Source organism: Oncorhynchus mykiss, chromosome 21 (genome assembly GCF_057628025.1).
Source record: "Oncorhynchus mykiss isolate SJ-2025 chromosome 21, ASM5762802v1, whole genome shotgun sequence".
Classification (NCBI taxonomy): domain Eukaryota; kingdom Metazoa; phylum Chordata; class Actinopteri; order Salmoniformes; family Salmonidae; genus Oncorhynchus; species Oncorhynchus mykiss.
The window spans coordinates 41,969,713-41,989,184 of NC_143042.1; the positions used below are offsets into that span (position 1 = coordinate 41,969,713).

The 19,472-nt window shown below is 41.7% G+C and overlaps 1 protein-coding gene across 15 annotated transcripts in view; it reads left to right on the top strand.

Moving 5' to 3' along the window:
* LOC110500605 (receptor-type tyrosine-protein phosphatase delta) overlaps positions 1-19,472 on the top strand; it is a 612,371-nt gene that overhangs the window by 204,491 nt on the left and 388,408 nt on the right. For all 15 annotated transcript variants that reach the window (XM_090214671.1, XM_090214666.1, XM_036958032.2 and 12 more), the window contains exon 5: positions 5,862-5,935. The gene's annotated coding sequence lies outside the window, so the exon portion shown is untranslated. The remainder of the gene's footprint in view (positions 1-5,861; positions 5,936-19,472) is intronic.

Here is a 19,472-nt window from a genome sequence, read left to right on the forward strand (position 1 = left end):
TCTCACAAGTGAATACCGTTAGTTGCACCTGCTGCTGGCAACACAGCTCAGCACAGCTCAGACAGGCTGATTGCAACTCTGTGTTGTAATTAGATGTTTTTGGAAGTGCTAGGGATAGTGGATATGTTATTTGGTAGTGTAAGCATAAATGGAAGCTAAGCGGGTGTTTGGGTGTTTGCAGTAGTACTTGTGATCACCCTGGGATATTTGTATCTAACTACAGTATGACAATATAATGTTTGTTTGTCCTTTGTCATTATAATCAGAATGTCATCAATGGATAATCTTGAGCATCCTTCTATTCGATTCATATGTATCTGTAATAAACTTGAATTATGACGTTGGTTTCCTTGAGTTGATTGAGATTTAACTCTCTGTCCGGCATGACGGGCAGCCCGGAACGTTAAAACGCCTTTAGCGCTAACATTATTTTGATGCAGTCTCCCTTTGCCTACTTGCTACATCAAAACCAACCATCCTGGTTTCATATTTAGCATCCCATCTCATGTTTGTCCAAGCCTGATAGCGCCATAACGTCTACACCTAGTGGGTGGCGGACAGCGTTTTATTGTAAATTACTGACGTTTATGACCGTGGGGATCGGCTAACCCCACGGTTAAATGGTGAAAAAAAAACGGTCTTCCATTTTTTTGACCATATTTGTTCGCTTGACCTGCCTTTTCAACATGTACTAGGATATGAGCATTTGATTTACCTTCCTTCTCCCCTCACAGTGGTTTTTATGAGCTGACCCCGGTGCTTCAGCGTTACTTACAGTTATGGGAAGGTCACAAATGTGGGATTTATGTTTCAGGTGTGGTTGGGAATGCTAGTACTTTCTGTCAGAAATAGAGTAGACATAGTCTCTGTGTGGTCTGCCGCATATCTAATGTGCTGTGTGTGTGTGTGTGTGTGTGTGTGTGTGTGTGTGTGTGTGTGTGTGTGTGTGTGTGTGTGTGTGTGTGTGTGTGTGTGTGTGTAATGTTGTGGAAATTTCCTCTATTGACCAAATCATGAGAGCAAACCACACACAAGTCAGAGTTAGTTATCACAAAGTCCATCTTTAATTATATGAGCTCTACCACAACCCTGTGACTCTCAGATCAATTCAGTGTCTATCAATGAATTCTTTGAGAGCCCCTCACACATTTCAACTGAGATCCTTTATAGCAAAGACACATAGTGAGACAGCATAGGCATAATTTATCGTTCAGCTTTGTCTCCTAAACTATGTTATTTTCTCAAACTCAGAACCATAAACCAATCCTCCATATCAACAGGCATATATCAAATCCATCCTATCTTGACAAGATCACAGAGACACACTTACTGGCACACAGACATTGTGGAGCCAAGAGATAAACGCTTGACCTCTCCCCTCTCTCCGGCCCAAGCAACTTAGTCTTGACATAAAACAGATACTGAAACCCCGCCACAGTATTATACAAAAATAACATTCTGATGAGAAGTAACTTACAAACATATGATGAATATAAAACATCTTACCTATGTTACCAACCAATTCTGATTATTCCCCAACAGTGTGTGTGTGTGTGTGTGTGTGTGTGTGTGTGTGTGTGTGTGTGTGTGTGTGTGTGTGTGTGTGTGTGTGTGTGTGTGTGTGTTTTTTCGGTAGAAGGGTGTGTGGCAGGTTTTTGATGACTGACTGCTTTCAAGCTGTTTGTCTCCTAAGATGAAAGTATTGTACTTCTGTCTATGTTCAGAGACATATTCTATACATTTTGCATCAGGGGTATATAGATATATATATACAGTGCCTTGCGAAAGGATTCGGCCCATTTGAACTTTGCGATCTTTTGCCACATTTCAGGCTTCAAACATAAAGATATAAAACTGTATTTTTTTGTGAAGAATCAACAACAAGTGGGACACAATCATAAAGTGGAACGACATTTATTGGATATTTCAAACTTTTTTAACATATCAAAAACTGAAATTGGGCGTGCAAAATTATTCAGCCCCTTTACTTTCAGTGCAGCAAACTCTCTCCAGAAGTTCAGTGAGGATCTCTGAATGATCCAATATTGACCTAAATGACTAATGATGATAAATACAATCCACCTGTGTGTAATCAAGTCTCCGTATGAATGCACCTGCACTGTGATAGTCTCAGAGGTCCGTTAAAAGCGCAGAGAGCATCATGAAGAACAAGGATCACACCAGGCAGGTCCGAGATGTGAATACTGTTGTGAAGAAGTTTAAAGCCGGATTTGGATACAAAAATATTTCCCAAGCTTTAAACATCCCAAGGAGCACTGTGCAAGCGATAATATTGAAATGGAAGGAGTATCAGACCACTGCAAATCTACCAAGACCTGGCCGTCCCTCTAAACTTTCAGCTCATACAAGGAGAAGACTGATCAGAGATGCAGCCAAGAGGCCCATGATCACTCTGGATGAACTGCAGAGATCTACAGCTGAGGTGGGAGACTCTGTCCATAGGACAACAATCAAGCGTATATTGCACAAATCTGGCCTTTATGGAAGAGTGGCAAGAAGAAAGCCATTTCTTAAAGATATCCATAAAACGTGTAGTTTAAAGTTTGCCACAAGCCACCTGGGAGACACACCAAACATGTGGAAGAAGGTGCTCTGGTCAGATGAAACCAAAATTGAACTTTTTGGCAACATTGCAAGACGTTATGTTTGGCGTAAAAGCAACACAGCTGAACACACCATCCCCACTGTCAAACATGGTGGTGGCAGCATCATGGTTTGGGCCTGCTTTTCTTCAGCAGGGACAGGGAAGATGGTTAAAATTGATGGGAAGATGGATGGAGCCAAATACAGGACCATTCTGGAAGAAAACCTGATGGAGTCTGCAAAAGACCTGAGACTGGGACGGAGATTTGTCTTCCAACAAGACAATGATCCAAAACATAAAGCAAAATCTACAATGGAATGGTTCAAAAATAAACATATCCAGGTGTTAGAATGGCCAAGTCAAAGTCCAGACCTGAATCCAATCGAGAATCTGTGGAAAGAACTGAAAACTGCTGTTCACAAATGCTCTCCATCCAACCTCACTGAGCTCGAGTTGTTTTGCAAGGAGGAATGGGAAAAAATGTCAGTCTCTCGATGTGCAAAACTGATAGAGACATACCCCAAGCGACTTACAGCTGTAATCGCAGCAAAAGGTGGCGCTACAAAGTATTAACTTAAGGGGGCTGAATAATTTTGCACGCCCAATTTTTCAGTTTTTGATTTGTTAAAAAAGTTTGAAATATCCAATAAATGTCGCTCCACTTCATGATTGTGTCCCACTTGTTGTTGATTCTTCACAAAAAAATACAGTTTTATATCTTTATGTTTGAAGCCTGAAATGTGGCAAAAGGTCGCAAAGTTCAAGGGGGCCGAATACTTTCGCAAGGCACTGTATATATACAGTAGGCCTAGTTATGTTCCATAGCCACTGTTATCAGTAGATAAAACATGTTTTACAAATTGAGATAAAGATGTTGCACAGCCAAGTAAAGAGGCTATCCACCTTTCTTCACCTGGGGTGTATTTACGAGGAGCCAAACAGAAGAAAACAGGTCAAAAAAGGGGAGGATTTACCTTAACTTGACCAATAAGCAACTCTAATTTTGTTGCAAAATGTTGTTTATCTGTTGTTTTTGTTGTTTTTTTACATTGTGAACTAATGAATACACCCCTGCTTCTCTATATTGATTGTGATGTGTTTGCGAAACTCAACTGTTTTCAGCAGCTCCGAAACACATAAATTACTTCTCTATTCTTTCACATGACTTGCAACTCTGAGACACAAAGTCTTTGTGACTTTGGGGCTATCCTAATAGGGACACTGTACTGTCATAATATGGACCATGAGTTGGCAATGGTTTCTGTTTAAAGGAGATAGATATAGAAACCTGGGCCCAGATTCACAATTCACAGATTATCTTTCTTAAGAAGACATTTCTTCTAAACTGCCCACTATAGACTTATGAGGAGAGTTAAGCAACGTTGCTATAACTCAATAAAGTTATTGAAAAGGTTCTTAAGTTTTTTCCAATGTTTCTTCCTAAGAAAAAAGATTGGAAGAAATAGGATTCTTGAAAATAATATTTAAGGATTTCTTCTTGGAAATTTACTTAACTTTAGGACAGCTAAACCCTTGTCTTGTGATGAATGGATACTTCTGTAACCAATAACCTTTTCCTGCTCCGGCCCACAGACACAGTTGGCTATCGGACATTTAAACACAGCAAGAAAACTAATTACATGCGCATTATCTAGCTAGCTAGTAATTAACAATATATTACAATATTCTAGAAGTGTTAAATATCTAGCATTAGCTCGTCAATTTGCAAAGAAGAACTTGGCTAATGTTAACGTTGTTAGCTATGTTGGCTAATGTCGTTACATGTTAGCTAGCTAGCTATCTAACTTAGTGGTCGTGCAGTCCCTCTGCCACTGTCTTTCCTATCATGACAACACCTTCTCCTCTAGTTGGTCCACATGAATGGTGAAGTTCTTAGGAAAGATATTTACTAAGTTCCTAAAAAACTATGAATTCCTAAGAACATTTTGAGGAATTGCACTTACGAACAATTTTATGAACTTTCTTATTTTGTTCCTTAAACATCTTACGTTTTTTTTTTTTGGAAGTAGTGTTTTGTGAATCCGGCCCCTGTACTTTTCAGCACTGCGCCTATCTGCTACCACATTGCTATCAGCAATGCTATCAGCTAACACAGCTAACACACAGCTAACACAATGCTGTGACACCTTACAACACAAGCCTACCAGCTCATAGTTCTGAACTACACTATTTTGGTGCTGAAATTATGGGTGTTTTAATTGCTATAGACAGGAGATCATTAGCATAACTTCTTGGGTGGCTGGAGCCATGTTTCTCTATGTCATTAAGCTAATTATACAAGCTAATTAATCAGTATGCTCCAATGCTGGGCGTGAGAAGCACACTCTGCCACTCCTTGTTGGCTTGCATAATGAAGGAAGTGATTTTTAGAAATCTTTAGAACCTACTTTGATCTTTTGGAGAGTAAACAGATGATTTTGCATATTAAAGTACTGGTAAAATAGACTAAAGGCTCGGTGTGGGTGGAACACAAAGGACACAATACAAGCCGGGACTGAATTATTCCCCACCATTTGGTGTGTGACCGAGCGTGTGTGTGAGTGTGTGTGTCGTTGGTGAGGAAGAGCTCTCTCTCTGGTCCTCCGGGGCTCGTCTGTGTTCCTTTACTTCCCCATTATCTCCCAGCTGTCGATCGCTACGCGGCTGAAGACAAATCAATTAAGACTACTCACAGACAGAGGGTGAGACGGAGAGAGGAAGAGAGAAAGGATGACACTGAGAATGGAGAGACTGTGTATGTGTGAGAGAGAGATAGAGAGAGTGAGTTGGGGCTGTGCTTGTTTACAAACCAACAATGCAAATAACAGTGACTGTACAGTATATGGAGAAAACTGTCACTATATAAATATTTGTGCAAGTGTTTTGGGCGGACACCGTAATGAAATGAAAACCATCCTTCCTATCATCGTCCTGCTCTAAACTGGCATAGGATCTTTGTATTTTGGTGTTCTCTACAATCAGTGAAGCAATGAACTTCAGTATTACTTGGTCAATAGTATTTGGTTGTGTCTCAAATGTCACCCTGTTCCCTACAAAGTGCACTACTTGACCAGGGCCCATAGGGAATATGGGATGCAGCCTGTGTGTGGCATTGACAGCCTCCCCATGAAGATGTCACAGATGATCATATTGCCACATCTATTATCATCACATGGTTGGTTCTGAGTGGGTATTAAAAACATTGACAGTTGTTTAGTGATGTCACCTAAATCCTTCCAAACATCTTCTTTTCCAGGGAAATTCCGAGGAGTTCAGATTCTTTCATTCCTTCTGGTCCGAGGCAGCATTGGTATCAAGTGTTCCTAACAGGTAAGAGCTATGCAGATCAATGATACATTCTCTTCATCCAAATTAGCTTTATACTACGCTGAATAAAAATGTGACCAACCACCTGGATTCGGTCATATGTATCAACACTGCAGTTGAGGTACAATGGGAAAGTAATTCTGCTTTGAAAGTTGATAAACTTGTAACCCCACTTGAGAAAATGGCCCTTGAATGTTTTGGTACACCTACTGGAGAGTTCTTTGTCTACACCCATTCAGCATCGTTCACACCCATGTCTTTAAGGATTCACATGTGACTCGTTTCAGGAAACTAGGCATATGTCGCACATCACTACTTCACAGGAGAGCCATTTGTACGTAAACTTTTTTTTAAATCAAAATGAGTTTTTTGGCAGAAATGCCTTCTGGAACATGTGAACTTTCATGTGACTTAATAACAAACTTGGATGCCAACCGTATATACAAATAAATAAAATTATGAGCCTGGTTGTTTTAGCCATGATTGGTTGAGATAATTAATGGGCTGGACATGCCGAGAGAGGTAGGTAGGTAAATCCTTTCTAACAGGTTTTTTGAAAGATATATCGTAGAACTGCACAGTGTTGCACTCCAATTTCTGTAGGACAATAGTTTTGAAATCAGTGGAATGCCTGGTGGAATTAGAGTATGATAGCTAAGGAGATGCAGAAAATTCTGGCGTTTGATTGCTAATATGCAGAGGGAGTCGAAAAGAGAACACAGAATGTGGTTGTATTAAACCTGTCTATGGATTACATCTATAAACTACGGGAAACCATGGCATCCATGACACAGGGAGAAGCATCCATGTATAAGGGTAAGAATGTTTTGATAGCTACATTTTCAGATATTACACCATTAAATTTTTCAGAAAGTTGTTTTCATTTCAGGTTAAAGCATACTGTTAGCTAGCTAACATTAGCTGGCAGGCTCACTAGCTAACGTTACCTATGTGTATGAGCCATTTGCATTGCTAGTTATAGCCTAATGTTAGCTAGCCAGCTAACATTGAACCTAGTTGGTTTGTTACCTGCAGGGTAGTAATGTTATGAGTTGGGATTATGGTTCAGTGCTTAGCTAGCTACTGTACATGTCTAAAGAAAAGATTCCACTATGCAAGTAACCATTTCAATAGAATGTTCATTATGTTACTGCGACAACTGTCGATAGACGCAGCTAATAAATTTGCTCTGGCTATCTACTCCGATTTCAGAGCATTCTTGTCTGAGTGTGCCAGAGTGCAGAATAACTGAGGAATTTACAAACGCTCAACACCCGTTGAATATGTCCAGTGTCAGTAAACGTTGGCAAAAAAGCATAATTAAATTAATGCCAGCAGCACAGTTAGAGTTAACCACGCTCTAGATAACATAAAAACAGCCTAACCGGCTCTGCTAGGGCGAGTAAAATGGTCAGAGTAAGCTGTTCTCTCATTTGTGTCTGGAAGTAGCTAGTGTCACAGGCCGGCTCATAGCCTGTGGCAAAAATGAGGGGACTCGAACAACAGGTATAGGCCAATTAAAAAAATGTCTTTATTGTAAACAAAACTATTAACTTTAAACTAAGAAAAAGGAATGAGGTGTGGAAGTATCATAATGTAAGGTGTATGTAAAGTGCATGGATGCGTGAATCTGTGTGTGTGAATGACTGAGTGAAAACTATGCAAAACTACAAAAGAACAAACAAAACAGGTTCATACCTGGAGGAGCAGAGAGAGAGAGAGAGGTGATTAGTGACAGTTTAAATACTCTGATCCCAGGTGACTCCAATCACTAACGACCCTCCTCTGCCCGCAGGAGGAACCGCCCCTGTAATGCAGAGGAGGAGCCGTGACACTAGCAACCTACCCAGCATTAGCCAATTACATTCGGTGCTTGACTGCTTTTGTTAGGTCAGAACACTCGGATCAACTCTACTCTTCCGTCAGAGCGTCTAGTGTGCGCTCTGAATGCTCCGAGAGTGGAATGCTCTGTATTTACGAACGGACAATCTGACAACGCTCTGAGATTACGAACTTTGAGTGCACTCTGGCACTCCAGATAGAATTTACGAACCCGTAGTATAAACCAGCCTTCTGTCTTGAAATCTTTGGTTGTTTAGTACATGGCCTCACATGTGAATCCTTAAAGAGATGGGTGGGGCTAAAGCTTAAGAGGGTGTGAATGATGCTGAATGGGTGTAGACAAAGAAGAGCTCTCCAGTAGGTGTACCGTTTTCTCAAAAGTTGATCCACGCCCCTACCTTCTGATCCACGCCCCTATCATCTTTCAAAGCATAATTACTCTCCCATTGTTCCTCATCTGTAGTGTGTGATATACAATTTTGTAGCTCTGAGTCTCTACTTTTATCCAATGTAAAAAACACCATTAAAAATGTTGCTTACATAGGACCAAATCGAGCCGGTCAGTCACATATGAGGCCATGTGCTAAACACAGTGAAGAAGGTAATGTAGTTAACAACCAAAGATTTTAAGAATAAAAGTGGTGAAAGTAGTTGCAAAAAGTGGTAGTATAAATACACTTTATCATATATTCTAATCTGACCTTGGTGCAGGTCATGTTGTTCTTCAAATTAGCGTCTCTGGTAAACACATACTATATCAAATAAAACGCTTATTTTTCACATGCACAGGATACAGAAGGTGTATACGGTACAGTGAAATGGTTACTTGCATAGTGGAGCCTTTTGTTTAGACATGTAGCTCGCTCGTTAAACAATGAACCATAATCCTACTTATACTACCATGCACCATGCATGAATCTGCAGGTAGCCTAAGTTAACCAACAAGGTTCAATGTTAGCTTGCTAGCTAGCTAGTATGCTTGAACTTGCAATGAAAACGACTTTCTCAACAAAATTTGAAACGTATAATACAGTGCCTTGCGAAAGTATTCGGCCCCCTTGAACTTTGCGACCTTTTGCCACATTTCAGGCTTCAAACATAAAGATATAAAACTGTATTTTTTTGTGAAGAATCAACAACAAGTGGGACACAATCATGAAGTGGAACGACATTTGTTGGATATTTCAAACTTTTTTAACAAATCAAAAACTGAAAAATTGGGCGTGCAAAATTATTCAGCCCCCTTAAGTTAATACTTTGTAGCGCCACCTTTTGCTGTGATTAGAGCTGTAAGTCGCTTGGGGTATGTCTCTATCAGTTTTGCACATCGAGAGACTGACATTTTTTCCCATTCCTCCTTGCAAAACAACTCGAGCTCAGTGAGGTTGGATGGAGAGCATTTGTGAACAGCAGTTTTCAGTTCTTTCCACAGATTCTCGATTGGATTCAGGTCTGGACTTTGACTTGGCCATTCTAACACCTGGATATGTTTATTTTTGAACCATTCCATTGTAGATTTTGCTTTATGTTTTGGATCATTGTCTTGTTGGAAGACAAATCTCCGTCCCAGTCTCAGGTCTTTTGCAGACTCCATCAGGTTTTCTTCCAGAATGGTCCTGTATTTGGCTCCATCCATCTTCCCATCAATTTTAACCATCTTCCCTGTCCCTGCTGAAGAAAAGCAGGCCCAAACCATGATGCTGCCACCACCATGTTTGACAGTGGGTATGGTGTATTCAGGGTGATGAGCTTTGTTGCTTTTACGCCAAACATAACGTTTTGCATTGTTGCCAAAAAGTTCAATTTTGGTTTCATCTGACCAGAGCACCTTCTTCCACATGTTTGGTGTGTCTCCCAGGTGGCTTGTGGCAAACTTTAAACGACACGTTTTATGGATATCTTTAAGAAATGGCTTTCTTCTTGCCACTCTTCCATATAGGCCAGATTTGTGCAATATACAACTGATTGTTGTCCTATGGACAGAGTCTCCCACCTCAGCTGTAGATCTCTGCAGTTCATCCAGAGTGATCATGGGCCTCTTGGCTGCATCTCTGATCAGTCTTCTCCTTGTATGAGTTGAAAGTTTAGAGGGACGGCCAGGTCTTGGTAGATTTGCAGTGGTCTGATACTCCTTCCATTTCAATATTATCGCTTGCACAGTGCTCCTTGGGATGTTTAAAGCTTGGCAAATCTTTTTGTATCCAAATCCGGCTTTAAACTTCTTCACAACAGTATCTCGGACCTGCCTGGTGTGTTCCTTGTTCTTCATGATGCTCTCTGCGCTTTTAACGGACCTCTGAGACTATCACAGTGCAGGTGCATTTATACGGAGACTTGATTACACACAGGTGGATTGTATTTGTCATCATTAGTCATTTAGGTCAACATTGGATCATTCAGAGATCCTCACTGAACTTCTGGAGAGAGTTTGCTGCACTGAAAGTAAAGGGGCTGAATAATTTTGCACGCCCAATTTTTCAGTTTTTGATTTGTTAAAAAAGTTTGAAATATCCAATAAATGTCGTTCCACTTCATGATTGTGTCCCACTTGTTGTTGATTCTTCACAAAAAAATACAGTTTTATATCTTTATGTTTGAAGCCTGAAATGTGGCAAAAGGTCGCAAAGTTCAAGGGGGCCGAATACTTTCGCAAGGCACTGTATCTGAAAATGTAGCTAGACTCTTATCCGTAAACATAGATGAATGCTTCTGCCTTTCTATCATGGATGCCATGGTTGCCATTAGTTTGAAGATTTCATCTGGAGACGGTGTTTTATACAACAGCCTTCTGTGTTCTCTTTTCGACTCTCTCTGCATTTGGCAATCATCTCTCTGTTTCCACTGATTTCAAAACGCGGTCAACTTCTTGATCACCGTTTATTCTCCATCACTGTCATCAGAAGACTCTACAATGTATACAATGTATGGTTCAATGAAAACCTTTTTACCTAAATCAGGGATTTCCTCATCGTCTGGTTCATTTTTAGAGTCAGTGAGAGTCAACATGGTACGATTGTCCTCCAGAAAATAGTCCATCATAACTTTTTCCCACTGATCTTTGTCAATAGCTCCTGTTAACTTTAGGGCAGCAATGTTGAGAGCAGTAGCAACACTTTATCAGTTCTTCATGATATCTTTCAAAAAAAGCTGTGTTAGAAAGGAGTATCTACACATACTGAGCAGCTCATGTTATAGACAGAAGCATGCTACATGGCAGACCAATCTGAACTCGGCATATCCAGCCCATTAATTATCTCAACCAGTCATAGCTAAACCAACTAGGCTTGTAATTTAACAATTTTATTCGTATTTACAGATGGCATACACGTTTGTTATTAAGGCACATGAAAGTTTGCGTGTTCCAGAAGGCATTTCGGCAAAAAAACATTTTGCTAAGACCATTTTTTGTTGAAACGTTCAAATGGCTCCACTTTGAAGTAGTGACGTGCGACACACGCCTAGCTTCTTGAAACAGGTCACAAAATATAAACACAACGTGTAAAGTGTTGATCCCTTGTTTCATGGGCTGAAATAAAATAACTCAGACACACAAAAAGCTTATTTCTCTCTAATTATGTGTAGAAATTTGTTACAACCATGTTAGTGAACATTTCTCCTTTGCCAAGTTAATCCATCCAGCTGACAGGTGTGATATATCAAGAAGCTGATTAAACAGCATGCTTATTACACAGGTGCACCTTGTGCTGGTGATTATAAAAGGCCACTCAAAAATGTGCAGTTTTGTCCCACAACACAATTCCACAGATGTCTCAACTTTTGTGGGAGTGTGCAATTGGCTTGCTGACTACAGGAATGTCCACCAGAGCTGTTGCCAGAGAATTAAATGTTAATTTATCTACCAACGTCCTTTTAGAGAATTTGGCAATACGTCCAAATGAACTCACAATCGCAGACCATGTGTAACCACGCCAGCCCAGGACCTCCACATCCGGCTTCTTCACCTGCGGGATCGTCTGAGACCAGCCACCTGGACAGCTGATGAAACTGTGGGTTTGCACAACTGAAGCATTTATGCACAAACTGTCAGAAACCGTCTCAGGGAAGGTTATCTGCGTGCTCTTCGTCCTCACTAAGGTCTTGACCTGCCTGCCGTTCGGCGTCGTGACTGACTTCAGTGGAAAATGCTCACCTTCGATGGCCACTGTACCAGGCAGATGGCAGACGTGTATGGCGTCGTGTGGGCGAGCGGTTTGCTGATCTCAAAGTTGCGAACAGAGTGCCCCATGGTGGCGGTGGGGTGATGCCCTGGATCGACGTGTACGACAGCGTGTTCCAGTTCCCATCAATATCCAGCAACTTCACACAGCCATTGAAGAGGAGTGGGACAACATTCCACAGGTCACAATCAACAGTCCGCATATCTGTATTCCTAGTCATGTGAAATCCATAGATTAGGGCCTAATGAATTCATTTCAATTGACTGATTCCTTATATGAACTGAAACTCAGGAAAAATTGATACAATTGTTTCATGTTGCGTTTATATTTTTTCAGTTTTCAGTTTGTAATCATGTTTGTTGAAATGTCAACCCTCAACCAATGCAATATCATTGCAAATCACTAAATTACATGGGGAAATAATGTGACAACAGTGCATAGGTTGTCTTATAGATGAATCGTCACATAATAGAGATGAATCAACCAATTTACTTCAAAATTGTTCCCAATAATAACAGCTGTACTGTACTGCATACATGTATATCATACAAACCAGTTTAGCTAAACACCACAGATAAAGCATGCTAGCAGCACCCCCCTCAGGGGCAGCAGGCCTATTGCTGTTCCAGCAGACAGTTGCTCCTCCCCATACAGTCAGTCATACACTGAATACACTGCTGATGGAATGGAAGCCTATCTCTACTATTCACACATGGTGACTGGTGGGGAGAGGAAATGTTGTAGGACAGGCTATATTTATGTAGAGCTTACAGTGGTGTGTGTAGAGAGCTAGTTGATACATGCACACACTCAGACACACACACACAGACACACACGCACACAGTATCACAGTGCGTCTCACCCAGAGTCGTGGATTCGAGTCACAGGACTTGAACTTGAGTCTGACCCATGTCAATGAGCAGGGTTGGGGAGTAACGGATTACATGTTACATGTAAGGGATTACAAAAAACAGTAACTGTAATCCGTTATGTTACCAGCAAAAATATTATAATCAGATTACAGATACTTTTGAAAAACTAGAAGATTACTTCGAGGATTACTTTTAAATTCAGAAAGGATGTTTTCGGGAAAAAATATTTTACACTTCTCTGTTTTCTCAATGACATTCAAATCAGCATTGAAAATAAGGTGCAAGTTTAAGTTTCTTCCACCTGAGTGAGTCTGACTGCAAGTCAGAGACCACTATGAAGACACACCAAATGTGTTCTCGGGAAAAGAGCAGGAATAGGCTTTTGTAGGCTACAGTCCAAGCTATGTCTTCCAATGGTGCGACTGCTGTCTGCATCCAAAGATTATCCAACTTGATTAAACACTTGGAGGTCAGGATGACAGAAATGGTGTAGTCTACGGCGATACAGATATTATTGATATCTACATAGCGCATTGATGTGAATCACACTGCTGCTCTCATTTAGCTATTTGTGCCTTATGGATCGTGGTTGTTGTGGATGGCTGTTCACGAATCTAAATGTGTATTTGAACCCAATAATAGTTGAATTCAAGATGTTTAAGCTGCCTATCAATCATTGCTTTTGAAACCAGTGGACAGCCAGTGAAAAATGCGTTCTTGCAACAGCTGCAGAGTGCAGATCCCAGCCTATGGAAAAAAAGTGGGGCATTTATCTAATTCATGATGATAAAAAATAAATCCATAGGCCAAATGGACACATGCTTAAACTTGCACACTTTTGATAGACTTAAAGGGGCAATCTGTAGTTGCTACATCCACTTTTGGACTTAGAAATGATATATTTATATACATTGATTCTTGAAGAACATATAAATCCCTCATGAGCTTAGTTCAACTGTCACACTCCAAGAAAACCCAAAATATAAGCTTGTTTTATTCCAATGTTTGTAAACATTGTAAATGTAAACAAACACTGTATAGCCTTATAACATGGTAAAAACCATAATGTTGATATCATGGATGGTCAGTCCTTGCGTCCATTGCTCTGACTATTAATCTGAGAGTGGTTACATTTCTCCATGCCCATCCCTCAGCTTTTTACAAAAACAGAGGCGGGGTACCCATTTTGTTATTGTTTCATCTGTGTATTTTCCGTTTAAACAGCTAGCTGCATATTATCAAGATATCACTGTCACTAGCAAAAATGTAAACTTCGGGCCTATAGCAAATGGCATACATTTTTCACATGTAAATAGCACATTTCAGTAATGCTCAAAGCATGCCATTCCATGAGCGCAGCATTTATTTTTCAACTTGAATCAGTGAGCCCAATCAGTCCTCCATGACAACAAAATCATAAACAACAGAGTAGGGCTGGCTGATAAGTCCATAGTTTTGGGGTCATGCTCAAGTAAAATAATTTGACTAATCTATACTTCCATATTTCCTTTTCTTGAAGATCAAGGACTATAGCATTTATTGTAACTAGCACATTAGAGGCTGCTGCCCTATATACATACACTACCGTTCAAAAGTTTGGGGTCACTTAGAAATGTCCTTGTTTTTGAAAGAAAAGCATATTTTTGTCCTTTAAAACGACATCAAATTGATCAGAAATACAGTGCAAACATTGATAATGTTGTAAATTACTATTGTAGAGGGAAACGGCATATTTTTTTGTATGGAATATCTACATAGTCTTATGTAGATTATACCCATTATCCATTATCAGCAACCATCACTCCTGTGTTCCAATTGTACGTTGTGTTAGCTAATCCAGGTTTATCATTTTAAAAGGCTAATTGATCATTAGAAAACATTTTGCAATTATGTTAGCATAGCTGCAAACTGTTGGTCTGATTAAAGAAGCAATAAAACTGGCCTTCTTTAGACTGGTTGAGTATCTAGAGCATCAGCATTTGTGGATTCGATTGCAGGCTCAAAATGGCTAGAAACAAAGATCTTTCTTCTGTAACTCGTCAGTCTATTCTTATTCTGAGAAATTAAGGCTATTCCATGCGAAAAAATGCCAAGAAACGGAAGATCTCGTACAACACTGTGTACTCCCTTCACAGAACAGCGCAAACTGGCCCTAACCAGAATAGAAAGAGGAGTGGGAGGCCCCGGTGCACAACTAAGCAAGAGGACAAATACATTAGAGTGTCTAGTTTGAGAAACAGACGCCTCACAAGCCCTCAACTGGTAGCTTCATTAAATAGTACCCTCAAATGTCAACAGTGAAGAGGTGACTCTGGGATGAGAGTTGCAAAGAAAAAGACATAGCACAGACTGGCCAATAAAAAGGAAAGACTAAGATGGGCGAAAGAACACAGACACTGGGCAGAAGAACTCTGACTAGAAGGCCAACATCCCGGAGTCGCCTCTTCACTGTTGATGTTGAGACTGGTGTTTTGCGGGTACTATTTAATGATGCTGCCAGTTGAGGAATTGTGAGGCGTCTGTTTCTCAAACAGTGTAGTTTGAAAAATATTTATCATGTATGAATGAATGGTGATGAAATATCATTAATAATAATTAAGTCTGATTAAGATGAATGTACCAACGTAAGAATGGATGTGGAAATTGCCTTTAATATTGTAAAAACTGTTTATTGGTTGTAATTGCCAATTGGGTAATTGTATGGACCTGGGAGGGGCCAAGCACTTACCTATTTGAGTTCCTGTTAGACAGATTCAATTTGGTTTCTCAAGGGGAGGCTTGACTCGAGACTCCACCTGTTCTACTTCAAATCAAATCAAATCAAATCAAATTTTATTTGTCACATACACATGGTTAGCAGATGTTAATGCGAGTGTAGCGAAATGCTTGTGCTTCTAGTTCCGACAATGCAGTAATAACCAACAAGTAATCTAACTAACAATTCCAAAACTACTGTCTTATACACAGTGTAAGGGGATAAAGAATATGTACATAAGGATATATGAATGAGTGATGGTACAGAGCAGCATAGGCAAGATACAGTAGATGATATCGAGTACATTATGTATATATGAGATGAGTATGTAAACAAAGTGGCATAGTTAAAGTGGCTAGTGATGCATGTATTACATAAGGATGCAGTCGATGATATAGAGTACAGTATATACGTATGCATGTGAGATGAATAATGTAGGGTAAGTAACATTATATAAGGTAGCATTGTTTAAAGTGGCTAGTGATATATTTACATCATTTCCTATCAATTCCCATTATTAAAGTGGCTGGAGTTGAGTCAGTGTCATTGTCAGTGTGTTGGCAGCAGCCACTCAATGTTAGTGGTGGCTGTTTAACAGTCTGATGGCCTTGAGATAGAAGCTGTTTTTCAGTCTCTCGGTCCCAGCTTTGATGCACCTGTACTGACCTCGCCTTCTGGATGATAGCGGGGTGAACAGGCAGTGGCTCGGGTGGTTGATGTCCTTGATGATCTTTATGGCCTTCCTGTAACATCGGGTGGTGTAGGTGTCCTGGAAGGCAGGTAGTTTGCCCCCGGTGATGCGTTGTGCAGACCTCACTACCCTCTGGAGAGCCTTACGGTTGAGGGCGGAGCAGTTGCCGTACCAGGCGGTGATACAGCCCGACAGGATGCTCTCGATTGTGCATCTGTAGAAGTTTGTGAGTGCTTTTGGTGACAAGCCGAATTTCTTCAGCCTCCTGAGGTTGAAGAGGCGCTGCTGCGCCTTCTTCACGATGCTGTCTGTGTGAGTGGACCAATTCAGTTTGTCTGTGATGTGCATGCCGAGGAACTTAAAACTTGTTACCCTCTCCACTACTGTTTCATCGATGTGGATAGGGGGGTGTTCCCTCTGCTGTTTCCTGAAGTCCACAATCATCTCCTTAGTTTTGTTGACGTTGAGTGTGAGGTTATTTTCCTGACAACACACTCCGAGGGCCCTCACCTCCTCCCTGTAGGCCGTCTCGTCGTTGTTGGTAATCAAGCCTACCACTGTTGTGTCGTCCGCAAACTTGATGATTGAGTTGGAGGCGTGCGTGGCCACGCAGTCGTGGGTGAACAGGGAGTACAGGAGAGGGCTCAGAACGCACCCTTGTGGGGCCCCAGTGTTGAGGATCAGCGAGGAGGAGATGTTGTTGCCTACCCTCACCACCTGGGGGCGGCCCGTCAGGAAGTCCAGTACCCAGTTGCACAGGGCGGGGTCGAGACCCAGGGTCTCGAGCTTGATGACGAGCTTGGAGGGTACTATGGTGTTGAATGCCGAGCTGTAGTCGATGAACAGCATTCTCACATAGGTATTCCTCTTGTCCATATGGGTTAGGGCAGTGTGCAGTGTGGTTGAGATTGCATCGTCTGTGGACCTATTTGGGCGGTAAGCAAATTGGAGTGGGTCTAGGGTGTCAGGTAGGGTGGAGGTGATATGGTCCTTGACTAGTCTCTCAAAGCACTTCATGATGAGCACTTCATGAGCTTAACGTAGTCGTTAAGCTCAGTTACCTTAGCTTTCTTGGGAACAGGAACAATGGTGGCCCTCTTGAAGCATGTGGGAACAGCAGACTGGTATAGGGATTGATTGAATATGTCCATAAACACACCGGCCAGCTGGTCTGCGCATGCTCTGAGGGCGCGGCTGGGGATGCCGTCTGGGCCTGCAGCCTTGCGAGGGTTAACACGTTTAAATGTTTTACTCACCTCGGCTGCAGTGAAGGAGAGACCGCATGTTTTCGTTGCAGGCCGTGTCAGTGGCACTGTATTGTCCTCAAAGCGGGCAAAAAAGTTATTTAGTCTGCCTGGGAGCAAGACATCCTGGTCCGTGACTGAGCTGGATTTCTTCCTGTAGTCCGTGATTGACTGTAGACCCTGCCACATGCCTCTTGTGTCTGAGCCGTTGAATTGAGATTCTACTTTCTCTCTGTACTGACGCTTAGCTTGTTTGATAGCCTTGCGGAGGGAATAGCTGCACTGTTTGTATTCGGTCATGTTACCAGACACCTTGCCCTGATTAAAAGCAGTGGTTCGCGCTTTCAGTTCCACACGAATGCTGCCATCAATCCACGGTTTCTGGTTAGGGAATGTTTTAATCGTTGCTATGGGAACAACATCTTCAACGCACGTTCTAATGAACTCACACACCGAATCAGCGTATTCGTCAATATTGTTATCTGACGCAATACGAAACATGTCCCAGTCCACGTGATGGAAGCAGTCTTGGAGTGTGGAGTCAGCTTGGTCGGACCAGCGTTGGACAGACCTCAGCGTGGGAGCCTCTTGTTTTAGTTTCTGTCTGTAGGCAGGGATCAACAAAATGGAGTCGTGGTCAGCTTTTCCGAAAGGGGGGCGGGGCAGGGCCTTATATGCGTCGCGGAAGTTAGAGCAACAATGATCCAAGGTCTTTCCACCCCTGGTTGCGCAATCAATATGCTGATAAAATTTAGGTAGTCTTGTTTTCAGATTAGCCTTGTTAAAATCCCCAGCTACAATGAATGCAGCCTCCGGATAAATCGTTTCCAGTTTGCAGAGAGTTAAATAAAGTTCGTTCAGAGCCATCGATGTGTCTGCTTGGGGGGGGGATATATACGGCTGTGATTATAATCGAAGAGAATTCTCTTGGTAGATAATGCGGTCTACATTTGATTGTGAGGAATTCTAAATCAGGTGAACAGAAGGATTTGAGTTCCTGTATGTTTCTTTCATCACACCATGTCACGTTAGTCATAAGGCATACGCCCCCGCCCCTCTTCTTACCAGAAAGATGTTTGTTTCTGTCTGCACGATGCGTGGAGAAACCCGTTGGCTGCACCGCCTCGGATAGCGTCTCTCCAGTGAGCCATGTTTCCGTGAAGCAAAGAACGTTGCAGTCTCTGATGTCCCTCTGGAATGCTACCCTTGCTCGGATTTCATCAACCTTGTTGTCAAGAGACTGGACATTGGCAAGAAGAATGCTAGGGAGTGGTGCACGGTGTGCCCGTCTCCGGAGTCTGACCAGAAGACCACCTCGTTTCCCTCTTTTTCGGAGTCGTTTTTTTTGGGTCGCTGCATGGAATCCACTCCGTTGTCCTGTTTGTAAGGCAGAACACAGGATCCGCGTCGCGAAAAACATATTCTTGGTCGTACTGATGGTGAGTTGACGCTGATCTTATATTCAGTAGTTCTTCTCGACTGTATGTAATGAAACCTAAGATGACCTGGGGTACTAGTGTAAGAAATAACACGTAAAAAAACAAAAAACTGCATGGTTTCCTAGGAACGCGAAGCGAGGCGGCCATCTCTGTCGGCGCCGGAAGTCTCTAATTCTTGGGTCTCGACTTGAGACTTGGAGCTTATAAATTGAGACCTGCTTGTAACTCAAATAATAGTTGCTGGAATAATAGTGGCTCGAATAATAGTGAGCCGAGGCAGTTTCTCCCTGTCCATGCCTGAGGGTCCCAAACCATTCCCTTCCCTAGAGGTGCCTCCTACCCAGTGAGCTGATAACTCTACCCTTCAGACAGACAACCAACACTGCACTACTACACTGCCTGTGCAACTGGACTGTTACTGTGTATGTAAACATGACACATTATGTAAGCTTTCTCCTAAAAAAAAATCGCACAACTTCATTAACTAGTGACGCACCGATATGACATTTTTGGCCTATA